The sequence below is a fragment of the Dermacentor andersoni genome, chromosome 8, assembly GCF_023375885.2.
Source record: "Dermacentor andersoni chromosome 8, qqDerAnde1_hic_scaffold, whole genome shotgun sequence".
Lineage (NCBI taxonomy): Eukaryota > Metazoa > Arthropoda > Arachnida > Ixodida > Ixodidae > Dermacentor > Dermacentor andersoni.
This window is the reverse complement of record NC_092821.1, coordinates 136,435,561-136,446,950: the sequence shown is the minus strand read 5'-3', so window position 1 is coordinate 136,446,950 and position 11,390 is coordinate 136,435,561. Positions and strand designations below refer to the sequence as shown.

Sequence of the window (11,390 nt, the reverse complement as noted above, 5' to 3'; positions counted from 1 at the left end):
AAGTATGTGGAACAGGCACGAGCGTTGCAATAATGAACCTGCAGCATTTGAGATTGATTAACTGCACCACAAGGCTAAGATTTCAGGGGATTGCATCAAGCTCCAGTGGATACCTGGCCATGCCGGCATTTCAGGAAATGAAAGAGCGGATGAAGCTGCCTCAAATGGACTCCAATATTGCAATTTCACAAGACATTTTTTTACAAAAGTCGACGCTTCAAACATTACAAAAAAATATGTCTATCAAGAAAAAAACCGCATCTGTAATCTGCCGCTTCGCCAAGATAACTTCCTCCGCTACTTTGACCCAGCAATGAGACCGAAAATTCCACGACCACTTCCTCGACATTGTACTATCGTCTTCGACTGAATGTGGCATACACGAACAATTATCTGTACCGCATATGGCTTTCCACTAACCCATACTGTGATAACTGTCGCAACTAGAATGTCCTGTGTACCACGACGAAAGACAATTTTTTGAGCAACAAGTGGACATGATTTGCCACGAACCATTAACATTACCGAGAATCTTAGGTCCAATGCCTGGCCCTTCAAAAATGCGGCGGGTTTTGGATTTATTCTTCAAATACCTGTCGGAAATTGGTCTAATAGGAAAGCTTTAAAGATTGCATACTTGATATACAAAAGCCTAAATTTACCCGCCATGTCACCTGTAAATATTAGTATCAGGTCCACTTGGACATTTCATATTTATTTTTATTCTCTTTTTCTCCTACTTTCCTCTGGAATCTTTTAATCCCATTCCCAACTCCTATACAGAGTAGCATGCCAGCGGTTATATACGCGCCGGCAAAATTCTGTTTTTCTGATAAAGAGTCTCTCTCTCTCTCTCGATGGCGCAAATTGTTTGTTTTGTAAGGATATTTTAATGTGTTCCTATATTTTCATTATGTCAATAATTCCCAAGTGGGCCAGGTTAGGCAGCATAGCAATTACTACAGTGCAGGCGGACATTGAAAGATATACCATTCTTCAATATCCGCAGAGGTATATTTGCATTCCTTTTGCAAAAACTGGACTCTCATTGAGTGAATAACTGCTGGCAGGCTCAGAAAACAGCTGCGCGCCGCCAGCCCGATAAATCCAGATAGCTAGTATCTACAACGTTGTGCGGAAAGCCTCTTATTTTCTACGAAACACACAATTAAAGGGCAGTTCCATTGATTCATTGCCTCCCAGCCCTAAAGGTAGACTTGCAGCCATTGAAATGTGTAACATTCTTCGTACACAGAAACAAAAAAAAAAATCACAGCAGATGCATATCCGTCATTAATAATGACCTCGCATATGGAGGTTTCACGTGGTCCCAACGACACCAGCAACAATAAAACGAACATACTTGCGTGTGCTGATGCTGTTCTGGACAGCACTCAAATGTCTTCTGAGCAGCCGTGTGGGAGTTTGCTAATTTATAGGATTTCCGTAAACTAGACAAAAAATTTGTTACAAGCAGAAGCTGCCACCGATGGCAACAGCATGTTTAATAACGATGTCTGTGATTAAACAATCTCAGCTTCTAACTAATTCGAGAAATTAAAGGAAATACTTTTATTTCATAGAAAATTATGTAAGCAAACCGGATGCGCACGAACTAACTCGTAGTTAGGCTTTACTAGGCGAGCACTTATGGGCAGTTTTCCCTGGAGTGGGTGCGAAGATGTGTGAACCATTCTTCGTGTAATCTGTAGCGCTTTTAGCGTGTTCCTTCCGCTGTAATATTCTCCTTTTCCAGTTGGAGTTCGCTTCGTGGAGATTCTCGCCGAATTCATGTTACCGTTGTTCTCCGTGTCCAGGAGTTATTTGCGGCCCAAGGCTGCGGTAAACAAAGAACATAGTTGTCTTTATTGCATCAATATTTCTGCGGATAGACACACCAGATGCTCTGAGCTGGCGTACAGAATAAAACTATGGGTTGGCCAAGGTAAATTATATTTTTAAAGCACTTTGAGACTACCTTACAGCAAGCGAGAAGTAATATTTTTTCAGTGTGACACAGGCTTACATTTTTTTTTCCTGATAGGGAGTGGTTACAGACGCTAGTACAAGAAAACAGATCAATTAAAATGTTTTGAAAAGTGCGTTCCTAAAAAAAAAAACAGAATGTAATGCTGCAAAATATAGACGTTTTAATATATGTGTGTGACCTGCCTAGTATGGATTGAATTACTATAGTTTCTCGACGCTGTAATTAATAAACTTCATTACAGTCACTTAGGCGCGTTGCTTTCAGAAAGGCGTAGAAACTACCTACTTATTTCAAAATCTTCATACTAATACCTGCTTGTTTCTTTGAATGGCTGAATTAATCTTAAAGAAACCACAGTACAAGTGCCCATCATGTGCAGTTGATAACCAATACATTTAAGGCGTTATATTTATCTTCGTAATTATTTTAGAATTCATTCACTAGTATTTGTAGATTTGTCTTACCTGTAGGCCTTTATACAGCCTCTATTTTAAGTCATATCACTAAACCCCCAATTTTACTGAACCAAAACACATGTCCTGGCGCTCTTTGGCCTTAGATGCCCTTGCGCCAATAAACTTCAACCATCATCATCATGATCATGTGCAGTTTTTGTTAAGTGTATCGTGTTCTTTATTGCTCTAATATATTTCGCTACGTTAACAGAAACACTTTGGCCAGTGAACTCGTAATGTTGTTTCCTTTTCAAAGTAATTCGCAGAATAATTGACTGTTATTCAGCTTGTATTCCAAAAAGAAAATGGTCGCGCGCTGTAGCAATACCTTACTTCCTATTGTGCTATGGCGTGCTTAATTACGTAGTTTGTACTTGTGGAATGTGCACGCGAGATAAAACCAGTAATTTCAAGAGTCTAATATCCAATGCTTGTTTACTACTCATTAAGTCAGGAGAAAGGTATCCTATACTAAAGTCAAGGAATATCAGGGATGGAAATAATTAAAAAAGATTTAAATCAGCAAAGTTATTGCTTGCCAAGGCAGAACTCTGCCTGGTGCCATAGGCCAAAAATTATTAGCTTCATTTTGCCCTAGGCGAAAGTCAGCCCCACTGCATAATTAGCCACAACAGCTCATCGATTTGTTCACTGCTTTGAATGTACCATTTTCTAGCTGGTTTAGTTCGCTTTTTTCCCGCAAATTCACGCTATTAATGTTAATCATTGTTAAGCTTCAGGCGGCAGAGGGTGACACCTACTGAGTTTCAACGAAGGGAACTCTCGGGTTCAAGGCTTTCAGGAGCTGTTACTTCATGATTACCATAGGTGATTACTAAGCGAATGGAACAGAAAGCCATTACATACGGCTACAGATAGAAACACAATAGGTGCTCCGCGTTGCGCCTTTTGTGTTTACAAGTTAGTCTTCTGTTGGTGTTCCTTTCTTCCGTTGTAGCTGAAATGTCTATATTAAGCAGCGTGTTGCCAAGGTAATTTTTAGATAGCTTGTTCAGGGGTTTCTCTTACGATTTATAATTGCTGCAGCAAACGCTGTCGCAGAGCACGTTGCAGGTCCCGTCCACAAGAATGTGATTCACGTCAGACAAACATTGGCCACTCGTACTATAAACAATGCGTCGTTAAAAACATTTACCTTGATTATGGTGTGCCAGCTGTACGATATATAGTGAAGCGTTCTGCGGCAAATAACAGAACCTGCCTAAATTTGATCTGAACGTAATTCTGTGACCGTTGGCAGGTCTGCAGCATCAGTCAATGCCCTTTTTAATAACTTGGTAAAAGAAAGCGCTCTTCACGAAATTGCTGAACTATGAAGAAAACTTAAAGAGCTTTACCAAGCACACTGTTGTGTACCTATTTTAACGCTGTAGCGTCACTCATAGAGCAAGTGCCGTAAACGCCACGCTTTGTTTGTAATGCTACATTGTCAATAAGTAGGCTAGATTTGGTTAATCTCGGTTCGTTAAAGTTGCAAAAAATTGTCTACAAGGGGATGGGCGAATGCGTTTGTAAGCGATATCTTTTTTCAGCTATTTCGTCCACTTTGTATGAATGTTGGCCGATCTTGCGCAATGAAAACGGGGAGTAGAGCGAAGAACGGAGGAATACAATGGTGATGCGGAGGAGGGGGACAGCAAAGCACTAGATTCATTGGCGGCGGGTGCGCAGACCAAATTACGCTGTAAGGAATTGGCGGGTGGCAATAGCGAGCGCTTTATCTGCAATAGAGGCCTCTGCAATTAGGAGCAGCTTGATTGATACTCATTGCGACAATGTGATAGACAACATAATATGGATTGTGTGAATTCATATAAAGCTCTAAGTGGGGTGCGGTGATTACAACATTACATACGGTGTTTTAGAATCATTTGGAATTGAAATTGGCGGCAACATTACTCCTGCAAGTTCGTTAAGGGTATCTTTCCGAGCATGTTGTAAAGGTTTCCTCACAGCTCATTATTAGATGCAAATGCAGGGATAGATGGGTGAAAGTAAAAATGCCGGACACCGAGATCAGTAAATTGTGATTGGAGGGTTCATGTCATAAAAGTTGGAAGACCAGACACAATCGAGGCGTTCGAAAAATAGTTTTATATAATGGTGGGCGATGTTTTATGCTGCAAATTTTTAGTCGGTAAAGAAATAAGAATGAGATAGCTAACCCGCCTCGTAAATAAAGAAAATGACCTTGGTTGCCTAGGCCACCGCCACTTATTAAAGCGAATGTTCAATACATCCACCCATCCATGTGACGTGCGAAGTTTTGTGGTCTTTTGTCAGACCAAAGTGCGAACTGCCGGAAAATTTTGACCGAATGCGGGGGTTGTTAGCGAGAACATGTATAACCTGAAACAATTTTTGTTCTTTGGTCAGGCCTTATGAGCCGTAATTATTTAGTAAACGCCATATCAGATGCAGATATTTCGTAGTTACAGTCGCGTTACAGACAAGCGAAGCGCGCGTGGACAAAACATTTCTTACCAATCTTGAGGGCTTCTGGCAGGAATTGAATAGGAACAAATTGAAAAACAAACTGTACGTGTCGCGTTCATATTTCAGTTTCAATCTAGTGTGAGCTGTTTTTATTGGGCATTATTTGATGTTTTTTTTTGTCATCCCTCTTCTCATTTTTGGGGTTCTCAGTGAAATATTGTGAGGTGAATTTACGTTGCAGTGCATGTTTTGTCAGCCGTCTTCAATTCGCTTTCGCAGAATTCTTTCTTCTTCTTACTTTTATTTGTTATTGCCACGTAGCACTCTTTAGTAGTACTTGTTCTCAGTGCAAATGTATATCCGGCTCCAATTAAGGTTATCAGCATCGCATACGAATTGCGTTACTAAAAAAAGACAAAAATATGCTCACGTTTTGTGCCAGTCGGCCGATGCGGTCCACGAGTATTGCCAGGACCCTTAGGTGGTTTCCAACTTCTGCCCTCAACTTTAACGTGACTTTTAACAAGAAAAGATGCCTTCCTTGGAAATTGCCCCATAGGGTCTAGAAAGGTAAATGTAACCACAATAAGGAAAACATTCACGCTCGAAACTTTCGCCATACTTGAGAATTTGCAACGCCTGATAATAGCGGCTTTTTGTTACGGGCGCTAATATAGGCCTTTGGATCAATAAACGTGGCGCTGTCTTATTCGCGAGTTGCCCCACAGCTACCACGTGCACAACAATATGGAGTGCCTCACGTAATAATTTTTTTATCACATTGTGCGATAGAATTGCTTTTGTATGAAGGTGCCTACGACGAGGTGTTGCGTTAACTACATTTGAGAAAAATTGAAGGTGCATCAGCAGAACAATTAACACAGCGCAAGAAAATCGCAGAATACCGAGCAGTGTAGGACCAAGTTGGCAACCTGGAGTTCAATGTGAATCCGTCAATTTTTTACCAGCCGATTCTAGCCATTGCTGCTAGTATTGTGGGCACGCTTAAAAATGCATTACTCAACGTTCTATTCCTCACTGCTAAGATTGATACATTGGCCCCCTTTGGGACATATTGATACACAGCCCGCCAGCCTCTGCTTCTTCTATCATAGCAGTCGAAACTTCAAAGAAGGCCCACACAGAACATGCCAAAAAGTTTGCGCAAAGGTGAATCGAGAGCACAGCTATCCTAAACAAACCACAAAGGCATCTTTGTGCCAATAATAGTCACACGTAAAATGATTATACTACATAAGGGGCGAGGGTTGTGTACAAATACACCGTTGCTTTTTGAATAGTAGCGCATGTTGTAGCCTCAAATGATGTTTTCAGCACACCACAACCCTTCTGGAAAAGACAACGATAATAATAGTAAATATGCTCCAAAACCAAGTTTCTTCCAGTTAACTTGACTCGTGTACTTGTTTAGCATTAGCGTGCGACCACATTTCACTGCCTAACAAACTTCCTTATTTTGTTGTTTCTTCGCTACGGGTGTTTTGTTTATTACTTTCGTTTGCTTGCACCATCGGGTCGATGCTTTTTGAGAGGGAGGTATTGACACGTGTACTTCTTTATCTTTAGCGTGCGACCATGTTTCACTGCCTAACAAATGTTATCACACAGCGCAGGACGCACCAAGGTTCTGTCCGAAGTTCCTGGAATGTTATCGATGGCTCCATGCACTGTCTGTCACCGAACCTCATGTAATATGATTGCAAATTGCACGACGGAAACAGTCTAGTAATTTGTGGAAGACACGCAGGTCCCAACGATCACTCTGGAACGTTCGACGATTGATCTATAAAAGCCTACGCGCTTGACTCACTGATCACATTTTCGATGATCGCCGAGTGTTGTTGTAGCTTGCGTTTGAGGGCACCAGTTCACCTAATGAAACGCAAGTCTCCTTAATCACAGTTTTGCTGCCTTCTTTACCGTCACTACTACGTGACAATTTCTAACAAGTGCGGTTGAGCTTGTGCTCTATTTTTGTTCCCCGAAACTCGTACCAATTTCCCGACAAAGTTTGGCCTAGTCTATGCAGTCGTGTGGAACGAATGTGCCTAAGTAACTTGTTTAAATGCTGTTAAAAGGGAGTCTTGTGATTTTCGAGGCAAATATTTATTCAAATCGAAATTCCTTCGATGTTAAAGAAGTTACATTCGTTTTTGTTTTCTCCATATGACTCATTGGAGGTTATGGAGGTTGTGCTACCACTTATGCTCTCAATGGAGGTTATGCTCTGACTTTAAAATATTTCGCAACATCGATCCTTTAGATGAAAGTGTCTTTGTGATTATCCTGATCCTAAGGAGTCATAGGCTAACCATTGTGATATCTCGCAACGTTCAAACATAGCGTGGTAAACAACGCGCATGCTCTGAGAATTCTGGCGTTTTTGCACGTAGTTCGGAAGTCAAAACAGGGAATGATGTAGCATATAATGACGGTGTTTAGCCTATATGTCGTTTTTACAGAATGGCTGGATCATGTGAGAGAGGCAGCCCCTGTCAAAGTCGATGCGTTTAATACAAAGGTATTGCAAAAGTTAGAACAATTTTGTTCATAATGTCTGATCAATGTACATAACTGGCCTGCTTTACATTGGATGAGAACAAAAACGTTGGCACTGCGTAATACTGCTGAACAAGAATGTCATTGCGAACTCAAAATGTGAACGGTCAAAAGAAGGAGCGCTAGCATCGCAAATGTTGGCATAAATTCAATTCGGTGGATCGATGCTTTATTAATGTTGACATATTTTCTGCCACCTAACACTTTTGTAGCCAGTGCTGTGCATTTTATGATTGTAATGACGGTCCTTGTAATTGCCAACCACCCCAATCTTCCAATATGTTATCAATCTGATTGACGAACGCGACGATTCAAGATGCGCTTTGGTTAACCTCAGTCCTGCATACCAACAGGTTATTGAACTATCGGAATGAGGCACTTCCGCTCATGAGCACAAAATTCTGGCTGGTAAAGAACACTGAGATGCAGTTGCGCACAATTTAAAACTGCAGTCACTTTAAACGTGCAATAGTAGGGATCATACCTATAAAGTGCCTCTAGCTTCCTAATTCGCCCGAGCACAGCTCAGTGAACTAAAAGAGATATGCTAACTTAAAAGGCACAGATGTCCGGTCTTGTTAAGAAACCTCTTGGTAAACTTTGGACCACTTCTCCAGTGACAACGCTTTTTTCAGTACTGTCGGGCCACCTATAAACGGCAAACTGTAACGCAGTGTTGCCCTAGGACGACGTAGCTTCAGCTGTAATATCTTTTTTGGTGTTGACCGCTGCTACAGCAAAGCCAATTTTGTAATAGCGTACTGGCAGGAGTGCACTAGATACCATTTGTTACAAACACAATCCAGACATGGAGAAGCTGTTGTCAAGCTGTGTGCTGTCTACGACTGCACTATAAAACTTAGGGCTGCGTTGAAATTGTGCCATGGATATATTCAGTATTTCAGCACCAGCCTAAGTACATAGACGTTGCAAGATATGAACTAAGGCATCCCTGAGCACCTTTGAGGACTAGCTACGAAACTATTCTAACACGAAGTAAGAGCTTCCGCTATAATACTGCACCAAACATTAGAGGTTGGCGGCTAAACAAAGTTTCTGCTTATGACTCGGCACATGCACTCAGAGACATTGCGCAAGAAAGAACCGTAGCACAAAAGAAAGTGAAATTGATGAAATGCACACTAGTCCTAATGTGCGAACTGTACACGTTGAGTGCAGAACCATAGTTTGGCATTTGATCGCTCACTCTGCTTTGCACCATGCTTAAAAATGCACTTTGAATTTGCACGTACTATTCCGACACTTTCTGTCGAAGGTATGATGGTTCTGTGCAAAATACGTTGGTATGAAGGTATGATACACATTACTAAATACGAAGGTATGATTGGCAAAATTTTGTTGAAGAGATATTCAGTAGCCCACAGGCACACCTTCCAGAAATAAAAAGTTCGAGCGAACTACAATTGCGCGCCACATGGCTTGCATTTAGAACAATGAATGCGTGCGGTTAAGAATGCTACTAGCATTTTACGTTCAAGAATGTCTATTCAGTTTGTGGTCCTTTATAGAGTGTATCTGGTAAGTTCGCTGCATGGATTGTTATGTAAGGCTGTGTATCGCTGGGCTCGTTAAAATGATCATCATATATGCGCCTATGTCGACATTAATAAACTTGGCACGGTGATAATTTTTGCAATAGCAGGATAAATATATACGAAGAACACAATTCGGCTTAAAAACAAAATTTCTTCAGGTTAAGTTGTATGTTTATTGAACTGTTAGCAAGATGACGCATGAAACCGGGATATTTTTCTATGTTAGTTCGAGATATAATCCTTTATTTTAGGTGCGTTTCTCTATGCTTGCAAAAAAATTCAACGAAGAGTACCATTTATTTTCCTAACATGGGTGAAAGTTTTTGGCTGCTTTGAAAGTTTTAATACGCTTATTGATATTTATGCCTATACAAGGTGCGTCTTTCCCGACAAAGCCACTTGATTTCCCGGGTAAGCGCTTTGCAATGTGAAAAATACTAAAACAGAATTTTCATCACTATCATCAGCCTGTTTTGTGTCTACTGCAGGACGAACGCCTCTACCTGCGATCTCCAATTACCCCTGTCCTGCGCCAACTGATTCCAACTGGTGCCCGCGAATTTCCTAATTTCATCGCTCTCTCCAGTCTTCTGCCGTTCTCACCTCCCTTTCCCTTCTCTTGATATCCGTTCTGTAACCCTAATTGTCCGGCAGTTATCTAACCGGCGCATTACATGACCTGCCAAGCTCCATTGTTTTCTCGTTATGTGCATTAGAATATCATCTATACCTGTTTGCTGTCTGATACAAACCGCTCTCTCTCTCTGTCTTTTAACGTTATGCCTAGTAATGTTCGTTCCATCGTTCTTTGCGCGGTCCTTAACTTAAGCTTCTTTGTCAGTCTCCAAGTCTCTGCCCCATATGTCTGCACTGGTAAAATGCTCTGATTGTACACCTTCCTTTTCAATGATAATGGTACGCTTTCATTCAGGAGCTGTCAATGTGTGCTGTATGCGATCCAATGGATTTTTATTCTTCTATGAATTCTCTTCTCATGATCAGTGTTTCCTGTAATTAATTAACCTAGGTAAACGTACTCCTTCACATACTCTAGAGGCTGACTGGGGATCCTGAAGTTTTGTTCCTTTGCCCGGCTATTCATCATTATCTTAGTCTTCTGGGTATTAATCTGCAATCCCACTCTTACACTCTTGCTGTTAAGGTTCTCAGTCATTCGCTGTAACTCGTGTGCATTATTGCTGAATAGAGCAATGCCATCGGGAAACGGAATGTTACTGAGATATTCGCCGTCGATCCTTACTCCTAAACCTTCCCAGTTTATTAGATTGAATGCTTCTTTCATTACGCAGTGAATTGCATTGGAGAGATTGTGTTTCCTTGTCTGACCCCTTTCTTCGTGCTTTTCTTGTGTAGAATTAAGGTAGCTACTGAACCTCTGTAGATATTTGCCAAGGTACTTACGTGAGCGCTCTATACTCGTTAATCACGTAATGCCTCTATGACTGCTGGTATCCCTACCGAATCAAATGCCTTTTTTGTAATCTATGAAAGCCATATAGAGGGGCCTATTCTACCCTGCGGATTTCTCGATAACCTGATTAATGACATGAATGTGATCCACTGTAGAGTTGTCTTCCTCAAGCCAACCTGTTCCCTTGGTTGACTAAAGTGCAGTGTTGCTCTTATTCTACTGGAGATAACTGTAGTAAATGTTGTATATAATACTGGGAATGAGCTAATGTGACTATAACTTTTCAATTCTTTAACGTCTCCCTTTTTCTGGATTAGTATAATGTTTGCATTCCTCCAGTTTTCTGGGACCCTTGCCGGCGATAAACACTTCCCTTTGTCACGCGCTAAGGCAAGAGTAAGGAACAGTACCAGCAGTCAGACACAAGAAATGCCAAACACAAAGGGACGGTTCTCGAGCTGGCGCGGGATTGTTGACTTCGTCGTCTTCTTCGCCGTTTTCGCTGGGCGCGCAATGCTGATGGTTTGCTGGCTGAAAACACTAGGTGGCATTATTCCCTCTCCCAATGAAGCATCGACTCGATGCTCAAACACCAGACGTACATGGAAAGTACACAAATTAGCTAAGCCAAAAAAGTGAAATGCGCTAGCACACATAGGGACATGCACACGAGGCAAAAAATGTGTTCTGCGGTCGGGAACAAAAAAAAAAAGAACTTTTCGCCGTTCTTTGGAGGACGACGCAACGATAGAAAAAAAAAAGTTTTTTTCACTAGTACACTTAACATCATCGTGCAAAATACGGCTTGAGGATACGACATGTACAGTCTCTGCGCGTGGTAAACGGCGCTTGGGCGATGCCAGGTCTGCGTCTGGAATGACTCATTGTTCACGTCGCTTACACGCCTTAGTACTGTGTAT

At 41.4% G+C, this 11,390-nt stretch overlaps 1 long non-coding RNA gene across 1 annotated transcript; it reads right to left on the bottom strand.

The window, feature by feature from the left end:
* Nucleotides 1–1,616: 1,616 nt before the first annotated feature.
* LOC129383285 (uncharacterized) lies at nucleotides 1,617–5,460 on the bottom strand. The gene is made up of 2 exons (XR_008611159.2): nucleotides 5,333–5,460; nucleotides 1,617–1,837 (listed from the first exon to the last, which is right to left on the bottom strand). It is a non-coding gene; the product is annotated as an uncharacterized lncRNA (long non-coding RNA).
* Between the last annotated feature and the right edge of the window lie 5,930 nt (nucleotides 5,461–11,390).